The following is a 14,544-nucleotide window of genomic DNA, read 5'->3' on the forward strand; positions in this document are numbered from 1 at the left end:
TCAACCTTGCAATCACGCAATATAAGCGTGGTCTCTCGGTCGGACATAGACTGCGGGACTCGCTTACCATGCACCAGCCGACCTCCATGGGCCAGCTCATGCAGCGCATCAATGAGCACATCCGAGTCGAGGATGACGCGTCAGCATCTACCGTGAAGGCAACTCCGGTAGCAACAGACAAGAAGACAGCGGGCAAAGTGCACGCAGTTGGGCAAGGGTCCAGCCGCTCAAGTGACCGAGCAGAGGAATCGGACCGTGGCTCGAATCGCAAAAATTGGGGTAGAGGACGTCGGAATGACCGGGATGACTACCCCCGAGATGACGTAGCGGATGCAAACAGAAGGTTGAAGGCAAGGACTGGCATAACCACAGTCTTCAAGATTCCGATCTATCGCATACTTAGTGAAATCTGAGACGAGGAGTATGTCCGGTTTCCTGCTAAGTTGGGCGATGGACAAAAAGGCTACAATCCGCGGTATCGTTGCACGTTTCACCGGGAGTGAGGCCACCGGACTGAGGATTGTTTGCCATTGAGGCAACACCTAGAAGAGCTAGTCGCGGCCAGGCACCTGGATCTTTACATTGATGGGGGCGTTAAGGCAAATCAAGTTCCGGTTGATCTGCGGGGACCGGATGACCGAGATGCACCTCCTCAAGGGGTTGTAAATGTTATCCACGGCATAGTGGAACCGGCGCGTGTTTGCGAGCTCCGTGGTATGATCAAGAAGGCAGAGCACATGAGGGAAGTTTTGTCAGTTCAGCCTGCGCTCAAGAGGGGGAAGACGGAAGCGCAAGATGTGATCAGTTTCTCCTCAAGGGACTTGGAGCGCATTCAGACACCGCACAATGACGCCTTAGTAGTTACACTCCGCGTCAAAGATTTTGAAGTAAAACGGATCTTGATCGATCAGGGAAGCTCGGTCGAGATCATGTACTACGACGCTTTCAAATAGCTCAAGCTCCAAGATACGGATTTGGCCCCGGCGACTTCGCCGTTGGTTGGTTTCAACTCACAACCGGAGTGGCCTTTGGGAAAGATTATCTTGCCGGTCAAAGCGGGATCCGTAGTCAAACAGGTGGAGTTCTGGGTGTTACAGATGCCATCTACTTATAATTTGATCCTTGGAAGGTGGTGGCTTCACGCCATGCAAGCCGTGGCATCGACTTTTCACCAAATAATGAGATTCCCCTCGGCTATGGGGGCAATCGAGGAGATTTGGGGCGATCACGTCACGTCAAAACAGTGCTTCGTGGCAATCAATGGGAGCCGGGCTGCCAAAGGATTTGTTCAAATGATTGAGGGACCGGAGGACCAAGGCGTCTTGGATGATATGGGCACCAAGGCCGTGGACAAAGCTGTCGAGGAATTGGTGGAGGTACGAATTGATACAGAACAGCCGGACAAGTTCTTCTTGCTCGGCTCAAGCCTTACAGCCATCGAACGGACCGAGATAGTTAAGTTTTTGATGGCCAACATCGAAGTTTTTGCATGGTCGCCATACGACATGCCCGGCCTCGATCCTAGTTTTATTTGCCATCATCTCAATGTCTTCCCCAGTGCCAAGCCAGTTATACAGTGAACAAGGAGATCGGCGCTGGATCACGCTGAGGTAGTTGCGGAGGAAGTCAAGAATTTGCTAGAGGCACGAGCGATTCAAGAAGTGCACTATCCTCGGTGGATCTCAAATACAGTGGTGGTACCGAAAAAGAATGGGAAGTGGCGGGTTTGCGTTGATTACAAGACCGTCAACCGAGCTTGTCCAAAAGATAGCTTTCCTTTGCCCAGAATTGACCAGCTTGTGGATTTGACGGCTGGACATAACAGGCTAAGTTTCTTGGACGCTTACCGCGGCTATCATCAGATTGCCATGCATGGCCCCGACCGAGAAATCACCTCATTTACTACACCAAGGGGACTCTTCTGCTACCGAGTCATGCCTTTTGGTTTGAAGAACGACGGGGCAACTTTTCAGAGGATGGTGACGAAGATGTTTGCTCCTTTGCTGGGCTGGACAATGGAAGCTTACATTGATGATATGGTGGTTAAAAGCCGACATGAGGCAAATCATTTGTCCGACTTGGCCGAGATGTTCGCCATTCTCAAAAAGCACAAGCTACGCCTGAATGCGTCCAAGTGTGCCTTCGGCGTGGGATCCAGGAAATTTTTGGGATTCTTAGTCACGAACCGAGGTATCGAAGCAGATCCTACACAAATCCAAGCCGTGCAAGAGTTAAAACGGCCTAGCTCGGCAAAAGACGTGCAGCTTCTGGCCGGAATGGCCGCCGCGCTTAATCGATTTATAAGCCTGTCATCAGATCGCTGCCGCCCTTTCTTTCAGTCCTTAAAATCGAAGTTCTCCTGGGATGAAGAATGTGACTGAGCCTTGGCCGAGCTCAAGGAGTATCTTTCTTCAGCGCCACTGTTGGTCACACCGGAGCCTGGAGAAGAACTTTACCTTTATTTGGCCGTATCACAGCATGCAGTCAGTGTGGTGCTTCTCCGGGCTGATGGAATCAAGCACCTTCCCATCTTTTATGTCAGCAAAACTTTGCTACCGGCAGAGTCGAGATACTTGCCGTTGGAGAAGCTTGCTTTGGCATTAATGATGGCTTCAAGAAAATTGGCGCACTATTTCCATGCACATACCGTCATCGTCTTGACTGAGTTCCCCCTCAAAGCCTTATTCGAACGGGCAGACTTCTCCGGTCGGATTCTTAAGTGGGCGGTCGAGTTGAGACAGTTTGATGTGAAGTTCCAGCCGCGCACTGCTATCAAAGCCCAGACTTTGGCCGACTTCGTCGCCGAATTCTCACCTGGCACTCATCCGGTATGCTCGGTCGATATTACCATGGCAGATGATGAGATGCACGCAAGACCATCCGAGATACAACCAGTTGGTGGAGGTAGCGACGCAGAGTTTGCGCGCACCATTGAAGCGCCCTTGGTTTGCACGGTTTTACCACCCAGTGATGCGATGACGGAGTTGAGTATCACCGACCCCTCTGCTCTGTCCGGTCCCGCATCACCATGGGGGGAAGAAATGGAACCACACAGCTCAGAACCTACGGCCGGCATAACACCGCAACCTGATGATTCGCCTACGGACTTGAGAATTACAGATCAACTTGCTGAGTCCGGTGCCGAATCATCAAGGGGGACTGAATTGGAACCAATCAACACAGAGCTTGAAACCGCACAGCCGAGCAGTTGTGACCCCATCAACCTTCAAGCCTCTCAGGACCCCTCAGAATGCTGGAAGCTCTTCGTGGGGGAGATGTGGAAACTCTTTGTTGATGGTGCCTCGAACCGTCACGGCGCCGGGCTAGGTATAGTTTTGATATCACCAAATGGGTTGACAATTGAACACTCTATCACCCTTGGCTTCCCTGCATCCAACAATGAGGCCGAGTACGAGGCGCTTTTGGCCGGTCTCAAGAGCGCGCTTCAAATGCAGGCATCAAAGTTAATGGTTTACAGTGATTCCCAGCTTGTGGTTAACCAAGTTTCTGGGGTCTACCAGGCCAAGGATGACAGAATGATGAAGTATCAAGCTTTGATCAGGGACCACATCAAACAGTTTCAGGCAATCAGAGTCCAACAGATTAGCCGTGAAGAAAACAGCCGAGCTGATGAGCTGGCCGGCCTCGTTTCCATGGTAGATAGTACGTCTCCAAACCCCCTGCTAATTGACTTTCTTCCACGGCCAAGCATTGAAAACGCCGGGCAGATGGATGTACTCTACGCCGCGCTAGGTCCTTCCTAGATGGACCCCTTGATCTTATTCCTCGGAGACCGGACTCTACCAACTGACAAGAAAGAAGCACACAAAGTCCGGGTGAAGTCAGAGCGGTTTTGGCTCTCTCCATCTGGTGTGTTGTATAAAAAGTCCTTCACTGGTCCTTATCTAAAGTGCGTGCACCCGAGTAGTGTAGAGGCCTTCTTGTACGAAATTCACGAAGGCATTTGTGGCAACCACATAGGGGGCAGGTCCTTGGCCTACCGAGCTATTTCGCAGGGATACTGGTGGCCGTGCATGCAGGCCGACGCACAAAAGTACGTCCGCAAGTGCGAAAAATGCCAGAAATTCGCCCATCAGATCCATCAGCCTGCTAGGGAACTTCTTCCCCTCACCAGTTCTTGGCCCTTCGCCATGTGGAGACTAGATATAGTGGGGCCACTGCCAACAGCACCGGGCAACCGGAAATTCTTCATTGCGGCCACATATTACTTCACGAAATGGGTTGAAGCTGAGCCCTTGGCAACAATCAAAGAGAAAGACGTGAAGCGGTTTGTCTGGCAGAATGTGGTCACGCGGTTTGGCGTCCCCAAGATCTTGATCTCTGACAACGGCACCCAGTTTGACGGTCGCCTATTCAGAGGATTTTGTGAAAATTTGAAGATTGAATTCTACAACTCCACTCCGTCTTACCCGCAGTGTAATGGTCAAGCCGAGGCATCGAACAAGACTATACTGGATGGGTTGAAGAAACGGCTGGAGAAGGCAAAGGGAAAATGGGCTGAGGAACTACCCAGCGTGCTTTGGGCATACCAAACAACCCCGCGGCGATCTACCGGGGAAACTCCATTTGCTTTGGCTTATGGCATGGAGGCGGTCATACCTCTGGACGTTGGCATGTCCACCCTAAGAAGTGAGAGTTTCGAGCCCGAACTGAATGCTGAGGCTATTGCCTTGGAGCTGGACCTAGTGGAAGAGCGTCGGGAGAAGGCCTCATCCATGTGGCTGCATACCAACAAGAGCTCTCAAAGAAGTACAACAAGACGGTGCACCCCAGACCGTTCAAAGTTGGTGATTGGGTTTTGAGGAAAGTTATGGGCAACACCCTGGTGCCAGGTGAAGGCAAACTAGGGGCAAATTGGGAAGGACCCTACAAGATCACCGGTCTGGCGGGCAAGGGGGCTTACCACTTGGAGGATCTAGAGGGAAGAGCAACACCCCGGCCATGGAATGCGGCCAACTTGAAACTGTATTATTTCTAAGCTTTTGCTTTCTTTTCTTGTGCAAAGGAATTTTTTGGCTTGCACTTCAGAATGTAATTCTTTTTGTCAATATATAGAAGTAATTTTGCTGTAGCACTTGGACTGTTGTTTTAATGTAAAAACCGAGATGATTTACTCCGGTTGGAAGAGTTGGTGTTTTGTCCAACTTTGGATACCCAACCGAGATGATTAACTCTGGTTGGAAGAGTTGGTGTTTTGTCCAACTTCGGATTCCCAACCGAGATGATTTAATCCGGTTGGAAGAGTTGGTGTTTTGTCCAACTTCGGATTCCCAACCGAGATGGTTTACTCCGGTTGGAAGAGTTGGTGTTTTGTCCAACTTAGGAATCCCAACCGAGATGATTTATCCCGGTTGGAAGAGTTGGTGATTTGTTCAACTACTATTCCCAACCGAGATGATTTACTCCGGTTGGAAGAGTTGGTGATTTGTTCAACTTTGTTATTACCAACCGAGATGGTTATTTCGGTTTATGAAGTTGCTGTTTTGTTCTGTTTAAGTACTTCAACCGAGTTATGTATTCCAGTTGACGAGGTGTTCCGTTCAATCTATGATTTATACCGAGATGTTTTGCTGAAGATGGAATTGATGACAACCGTGCAAACACTTGGCAAAATTAGAGTTTTTCATTGATAGAAAGTCAATACAAAAGGTGGGGACAGAGCCCGGTTACATCAGAAACGCAGAAAGCAAACATACAAAAAGAAAAGAAAACTAAACTAAGGGGGAGAGATTGGTAAACTCGTCCTCGGCGGCCTCAAGGTTGATGGTTGGACTTTTGTCTTGGGCACCATGCTCGTCATAGCCGGGCTGCTCCTGCACCTCGGCATCCTCTGCCTCTTCATCTGTCTCGGCGTCTCCCTCTTCAAGCCCTTCCTTGGCCTCAGCTTGCAACGCGCTGAAGACATCGTTTGCGTAAGGCACGAGGTAGACCGGTAGGAACGCAGGAGGAGGATTGACAAATACGTCGGTGTCAGAGCCCTGGCCGAGATGCTCACAGGCGGACTTCCAGCCAGCTTTGAAGTAAATGTCTTGTGTTGCAAAGACTTGTTTCTTATAGCTCTCCTCGACTTCGTTGAAGCCGGCGTTGTTAGTATCCTGGCAGTCTTTCTTCTGCAACTTTTTGAGCGCGTTTAGCTCGGTCTGGAGCTCATCTTGTTTTTTCATGGTCGCATCCAGCTGACCGAGCAGTCTGTTGTTGTCTGCATTAGCCATCTTAAGTGAAGACTTTGCCCGGCCGAGCTCGGCTTGGAGGCTCTGGACTTGGCTGGCTGTGTCATTGGCCTTTTGCCGAAGTCTATGGATGCGCTCCATTACCAGGTGTTGTTTCTGAATGGCCTGCAAGAAGCAAAGTTGATTAGAGAAGGAACCGGGCAAACACTTGTGAAAATTTAAGAGGCACATTGACTTACCCTAGCCATAGACTTCACTGATGATTTTATCAACCGAGTGTCAGGGATGTGATCGCTGCCGACCACGTCGCTCGGTAGAAGAAGAGCTTTGGTAAGATCGAAGGCGAGCAAATGCTCTTTATCGCCCTTGATCGAAGCCGTGGCCGGGATGTCTTGACCCCGGTGCTTCAGCTGCGGCCGCCATGCTGGGATGGGGCTGACCGTTTTGACAGGTTGCTCGGTTGTCAGTTCGGCGATGAGCTCGGCAGAGGGATCTGCCTGTGGTCTTTTGCCAGCCCGGCGTGTTTCTTTGCTAGACTGCCCGGTGGCTGGAGAAGCTAAGGCGACCACGGCGGCACTTGATTGACCGGCAGCCGGGGAGTGGGCGACGACGCTCGGTATCTCGGCCGAGGTTGCAGTGAGAAGGTTTTTGATTCTGCTTCTTTTGGCCATTTCTTGTTCGTCTGTCAACCGGATTAAGGGGACGTCAGGAAGGGTAGGATCTGGAGGTGGAGATGGAGCACGGAGGAAGTCTGTTACTTTACTCCGGCGCGGAGCAGAGTACCTGTAGGTTGGGGTGTAACCGAGCAGTTCGTTGCAGTCTCGGTGACGATGGCGAAGCACGATCCGTATTGCCTCTACGTTGGGAAATTGATAGTTGGCCTGCAAGGCTTGGCTTGCTGCAAAGGAAATAGGAAAATCGGTTAATTATAGAATAAAGAAGTAAGCTGACCGAGCAAGTCTGAGCGGCTTACATGAGGAACCGAAGTCCTTGCTTATAAACCAGCCCGGTACCTCGGCTGTTTCGTAATTGCTCGACACCCAGAAAAAATCATCGTCGTGCAAATCTTTATCCGGGGTGCCGGTTACAATTTTCTCCTTGCCCGGTCTGATTTTCAAGTAATAGGCTAGGCCGTCACCGGTGTGACCCATCGTGTATTGCCTCAATATCTCAGCTAGACCTAAGTTGGTGCCTAGCCGATTGTTCAGTTCATGGACACCATTGATAATTCGATAAGTGTTGGTGGACACTTGTGTGGGTGCCAGCCCGGTGCGGCGGAGGAACTCGGTGATAAGTGGGTTCAGTGGGAAGCGGAGGCCTCCTTCAACGATCGACAGCACGGTGAAGGAGCATTGTTCTGTTCTACCCCAAGGCGTGGTCTCTTCTTCTGCGAGCTCCAGGTGGACATCGGCCGAGATGCCGTACTCCTCCCAGAACACAGCCAGCGCGGCCGGAGTATCCACTAGGAAGCGAAATTTCCCCATTTGTGGCTGGACTAGGGTAGCTCGGCTGAGGGGTTTGGCACTGTGATAATTGGTTGTTGCTCGGCCCTGAGAGCCTTAGGAATGGACAGTGGTCCCCTTGGATTCTGCAGGAAAATGATGGCAAATGTAAGTGTGAGCGCGGTAGCGCGAAGGGAGCTGGACTTTAGCTTGGTCATTAAGAGTGCCAAACCACCTCGGTCATCTAAGTTAACTAAGGAGCTCGGTCGCCCAAGCAGACCAGATGTTAGCCCGGTTGAGCGACCAATTCCTTTCGTTATCTCGGTTTTTGCTGGGATTGAGACAAATATGTTATTTGCTCGGTTAGATTGGTTTTTTGGATCAAATGAAGACCAGGAGCCAGGTCCGCCCCAGTTCTTCAGTGTTCTTCAGGAAAAATGAAGAACACCAAGAACAGTGGGAGGTTTGGGACGGTTTCTATGGCCTATGCCCTAAGAACTAAGTTTTAGTGCCCTAATGTGTGAAATATTAAAGAAGATAGCAACAAAAGAGGGATTGAAGGTCTTACCAGTGAGGGGTAATTACTTTTCCTTTGAGCACAAACGCAGAGAATGGCAAGCGGGGCTTGGAGGAAGATGCTAGAGCTCTGGCGAGTCGGATTGCAGAAAGACAGTAGGAGAAAAATGAGGACGAAGGGTCTTATGTGTATAGACAAAAGAGACCGCCCAAATTCAAATCCTGGCAAAACGGCGGGTTGGCTGCTCGAGAACCAATGACAGCCCGCCACGTGTCCCCATTTATGGGGACATCAGAACTGAAGAGACAGGTTGAAGAGTCGAAGAGCCAACCGGGCTACTTTCAAAGAAGAGGACGCCAGCCGAGGAGTATAACCGGGCAAGTTTGCGGACAGTAATGTTAACTAGCCCGATCGCCCTTCGGCATTTTGAAGACCGAAGAAATGTTATCCCGGTCGAAGTATAGGTAATCCCAGTCATGCTTGCGCGGACGGAATTAAGGGGCAATTGAGAGGGAGATTTATGATCTAGAATTGGGCCAAGGCAACGGCCGAGCAGGTTGAGAGCCTAATGGTGCATGGGGCCGAGATGACCGGCGATCCGCCTAGAGATGGGCTGCCAGGATTTGGGCCGGGCAGGAGTTGGGCCAAGTATGTGCCGCCCCAGACCGTAAAGAAGCTGCTCAGCAAGGCAGTGCTCGGTTGGAACGAGCTGCTTGATCAAGCGATGGTGGAGCCAGTCAAGCTGAGTGACCGGCGCCCGGAAAGGCGTGGTCAGCTGAGGTAATCGTTTGATCGGCAGGAAGGCCGACCACAGGAGGTGCCCCGGGCTAGGCTTTGCCGAGATGCCGCCTGGCCCGGTCCTCCTTGGGCTTAGCCAGTGAAGTGCTTGGGTATGAAGCATAGCACGGCCGTGGATAGAGAAGCTCGGCTGCCGAGCTCCAGCTGAGAAGGCAGGCAGTTGAGATTAGGTGATGTTCAGCGAGGTTTATGCTGACAGATGGGATAGCGGAGCCACGTGTCAGGAGATGATTGGGAGTGGATATGGGGCGCAGAGGGTATATAAGCATGTCTGCGCCCCTCATACACGACAGACGAACATTCTGTAAGGAATTCCTACACTCCAACACTCTTCTCTCTCTCTTTATCCTAAGGTGTGTGCTAACTTGACCGTCGGAGGGGTTTTCCGGCCACACACCGCCGGGTAGCTCACCGTTACTTGCTCGCAGGTGATCGGACAGGAACGGAGCTCGGAAGAAAGGAGTACGGGCTTGCCGGAATATTTGCTCCCCGTACAGGCTCAAATGGCTCAAATCACTCAAAACGACGTCGTTTTGACAAATTTTGAGTGTAAAACGACGTCGTTTTAACAGATTTGAGCCATTTGAGCCATAAAATTTTGAGCTACCAAACATTTTCCTATAACATATATGGGTTATGCTTATATCATATTGAGATGACAGAATTTGAGGGGCACGTAAGACTCGATATAGGATTCGTTTCAATAATCCCAATCATTTATTTTGTAGGGTCCATAATATATATTATCCATACAAAAATTTAGGAGGTTATTATTGACCAGTCGTACTTTTGAAACTTAAATACCATTAAGTCTGATTGACTAATTAAATATATTAATAAATCATCCATTACCTATATTGTCCTCATTAATATATCAAATCTTTTCATATTTCTTTTTCATCTCTCTATCTCTTTACCATATTTCTAGAAACTTCATACGAGGCCGACCACAGGCACCGTCGCTGTTTATCACCACCGCCACCACTGTCGTGATCTACCGCCACCACTACCATTGTCATCCACCCCACCAATGTGGTTATTCGCTTGCCGCCACTGTTTATCAATTATCGCCACCGTCGATATATGCACCATTGATACCATCTCAGATCTATTTTGTCTTTTTTGTGACTATTTTAGTCAAAAAGTCTCATTTTAGCTTATGCCAAACGAAGGCTAAGACTCTAAACATTATATTTGAAAAAAAATTAGGATTTTTATTTTTTGTGTTTTTAGAAGAATTTTTCTTTTAAAAGAATTTGTTTTAAGTGCATTTAATTTAAATGCACTTAAAAAGTATAATATTTATAATAAAAAAAATTAAAAAATTATCAAATATAAAAAATATAAAAACTAAATACATTTTTCGTATTCCTGTGTATTTATTGAATTTTTTAAATATTTATTTATAAATATTTTACTTTTTAGATACATTTAAGTTATGTGCATGTAAAAAATTTAAAAAAATTATTTAAAATATTTTTAAAAATTCACTAAAAAAAATCAAAGTTATGTGCATGTAAAAAATTTTAAAAAATTATTTAAAATATTTTAAAAAATTCACTAAAAAAAATCAATCAAAACCAAACAAGGTGATTATAATAATCATATTTATATATTGAATTAGGTTTTCTCATGTTGAGATCTCAACATGATAGAACTTTAAGGGCTTATAAGGCCCACCACGGGTTCTATTTCGATAATTCAAACCGTTCATTTTGTAAGACCCGCAATATATATTATCCATGAAAAAAATTTATTTTGATTCAATAATAATCTTTTTCCATTTTATTGCATTTATTTATAAAAAAATTGACAATAAATATACTTTTAAAATAGACTATCTATAATTTTAGAGATAAATACGATAAATAAAAATATTACGTTTATCGAATCGCCTTATGGGCCGGTCCTATTAACTAGACTTATCCATCTGTATGTCCTGCTCGTTGTTTCACCTATTAAATATCCCCAAAATATCCTTCCTACACTTCATTCAATAACTCAATCATTAAATTACTGACATGACCCACCATCACATACTTCTAACCATTGGCGATCATTTCAACTGCCGATGATAACCTCCAGCAACCTCCAACGATTACCTCTTGCAACCTCCAACGATTACCTCCGGCAACCTCTTCCAATGCCAATTCCTGACGCCATGTTTAGCAAAAATAGCGTTCATATCCACTATATTACTACTATCATTACCTCCGGCAACCTCTTCCATTGCCAATTCCTGACGCCATGTTTTAGCAAAAATAACGTTCATGTCCACTATATTACTACTATCATTACCTCCTTAGATTTGATGGTGACAAAAAAATAGAAGAATGAGAAGAAGAAGAAGAAGAATGGGAGAGAGAGAGAGAGAGAGAGAGAGAGAGAGAGAGATAATGAAGATGAAGATGAAGATGAAGAGAAAAAAGGAATGCCTTACCAAAAAATAGTTGTCCTTAGTGTCATAGATCAACGTAATCATGGGCTTATCATTTGTTATCTGTCCGTTTTTCAATGATAAGTTTATCACTGATAGATTAACCTATCTAGCATATTCATCTCTACAATGACAAATCAGTAATAAATTCATCACTGTATAAATATGAAATTTCACCAACAGTATACAACATATTCAACAAACCAATTAAGAATTTATTACTAATAGATTAACCATGCTATATATTTACCTCTCTCCAGTAACAAAAATAATAAATTTATCACTGTTTAAAAATCATCAGGAATAAGTTTTATGTCAAAACAAATAACATAACTTACAAACTCACAAAAATGACATAACTTTCAGAAAATAACAATGATAAACTAATCAACACAACAAGCAACATGAGTGTTGTTGATGACGATAGAGAAGGACAGTGGTTGACGTGAGCGATGTTGCCAGCGACGGAAGAGAACAATGGTCGACGATGATTACAACAAATGGGGAGGACAGTGGTGTGAAGCAAACGACAATGACGGTGAGGAAGAAAGACAGCGATAGAGTGTAGATCTGTCATCACCTTGTTTGGTTTTAATTGATTTTTTTTTAAAATTTTTTTTAGTGAATTTTTAAAAATATTTTAAAAATATTTTTTTAATTTTTTACATGCACATAACTTAAATGTATCTAAAAGTAAAATATTTATAAATAAATATTTAAAAAATTCAATAATACACAGGAATACGAAAAAATTATTTAGTTTTTTTATTTTTTATATTTGATAATTTTTTATTTTTTATTTTTATAAATATTATACTTTTCAAGTACATTTAAATTAAATGCACTTAAAACAAATTCTTAAAATATTTTTTTTTCTTCCTAAAAACACAAAAAATAAAAAGCATAATTTTTTTTGAAATAAAAAAATGTTTAGAGTCTTAGCCTTCATTTGGTATAAGGTGAAATGAGACTTTTTGACCAAAATAGTCATAAAAAGATAAAATAGACTTTTTAATCTAATAAGACAAAATGTCATATTCAAATCATAATCATTTTATTTTTTTCTCACAAAAATAAAAAAAAATAAAAAAATTTATCTCAAATGAAATTTTTTAATCTCAGACTAAAATAATCAAAAAATTAAAAAATGAGTAATGTTAGAGATTCCAAAAATTTTATCAAAAATTTTATCAAATGTCTCACATGGGTGTGAGACCCACACAATAAATCTCACACCTATGTGAGACATTTAATAAAATTTTTAATAAATTTTTTAAAACCTCTAATATTTTTGTTAAAAAATTAAAATGCAAATCCATCCCAAACTAACCTTTAAGCACAATGCCCCAATACATTGAAAGACATGCACATTTGTTAAGTACAACTCCCAATTCCCAATGCATTGAAAGGTGGGCATTTCAAGTTTAAAATGAATATACTCATTATCATAGAATCATTAAAATTGCAACACATTATTCAAATTTAAAATTTATGTTTTTCAAATTAAAAAACATTATAATGATTCTATTATTAAAAAAGATAAAATGAATGTACTCATTATCATACATATAGAGAATCATTAAAATTGCAACACATTATTCAAATTTAAAATTTATGTTTTTCAAATTAAAAAACATTATAATGATTCTATTTTTAATTATGTTTTGTTTATGTGTTAATATTACATTAATAACAAATTTGAGTTATAAAACTCATTAAACTAATACGTTGTTGACATATAAAATGATTAATAGTTAGCATACGCACATGCAATTTAAGTAAGCAAAAATTAATTATGTAAAATATTTAGAGAGTGTTTGGGATGGGATAGTCACAGCCTAAAATACTTAATAAAATAAAACATCTCATCACATCACTCACTTTATCTTTTTATATATCTTTTATAAAAAATAAAATAATCAACTAAAATAAAATATTCTTAAATGGGGCTTAATAATAATAAAAATGATAAATTACGAATACACTATTTGAGATTTTATTAAAATACAAATCACTTCTGTGATTTTAAAAATTATATTTCACCCATTGAATTTTCTAATTTCATAACAAACCGTCCATTTTATTAATAACTCATCAAGTCAATTAACAATTTTTAATGATGTTAAAAATATATTTTAATTAATAATTTAAGTAATTTTATTATTGTATAGGAGAACAATTAAGAATTTCATTTTTTAGTTAATTCTGTTAAATAAAAAATTATACTCTCTCTGTCTCAAAATAATAGTCTATTTTGGGAACCTAATTTTTTTTGATAGTACAATTATTATATTTTAAAAATATTAATTTTTCAAAATTACCATTTGACAATATATTGTTTTGGAAATATCAATTGTCATAATTGTATTTTTTTTATTATTAATGAATTTTGACGAAGGGTAAAATAGTACATTTATATTATTTTATTTCTTAATTTTTGAGAAGAGACTAATATTTTAGAATAATAAAAAATAAAATAAGAGACTAATAAAAAAGAAATAATAAGAAAGTATTTATAATTTTTGAAACGGAAAGAATAATAAAAAAGTATTTATAATTTTTTAAATTATAAAAAATAATTTATAATTTAAACAAATTTTAAAAGATGTATTTATAATTCTCGCAAAAGAAAATTTGAGAAGTCAAGAGTCAAGTTTGGCGCTGAGCAATTTTGCAAATAACAGCACTCTCAACATTTGACTAATCGTAAGGTTCGCTTTCAAAAAACCACCGCAAAAACAAAAATAAAAAAATAAGGTTAATATTTGGTAGTGTTTTAAAATTATGATTTAAATATAAAAAATTTATTTGGTTATAAATTTTGAATTGATTTTGAAATTTTTAATGTGATATATGATATTTGATTAAAAATTTTTCTAACTCATAACTAAACATATAATCTAAAATTCTATTTAAAATTCATAAACTTTTTAAAAAAAATCTCTAAAATATTTTTTATTTAAAATATAAAAATGACAAATGTCCCAAAAAAATAAGATTTCGATCAACTGGCCGAAAGTTCAGAGGACATCTAAAAAGATGACCGGATAGACATATTTTTTTAAAATGTGAAATTAATTTTTAAAATAGACAACACTTAGGCCAAGTTTGGCATACCTTAAATAATCCATCTTTTTATCTTTTTTCTATCACATCACT

The sequence above is a fragment of the Camellia sinensis genome, chromosome 5 (genome assembly GCF_055761805.1).
Source record: "Camellia sinensis isolate YWXY chromosome 5, ASM5576180v1, whole genome shotgun sequence".
Lineage (NCBI taxonomy): Eukaryota > Viridiplantae > Streptophyta > Magnoliopsida > Ericales > Theaceae > Camellia > Camellia sinensis.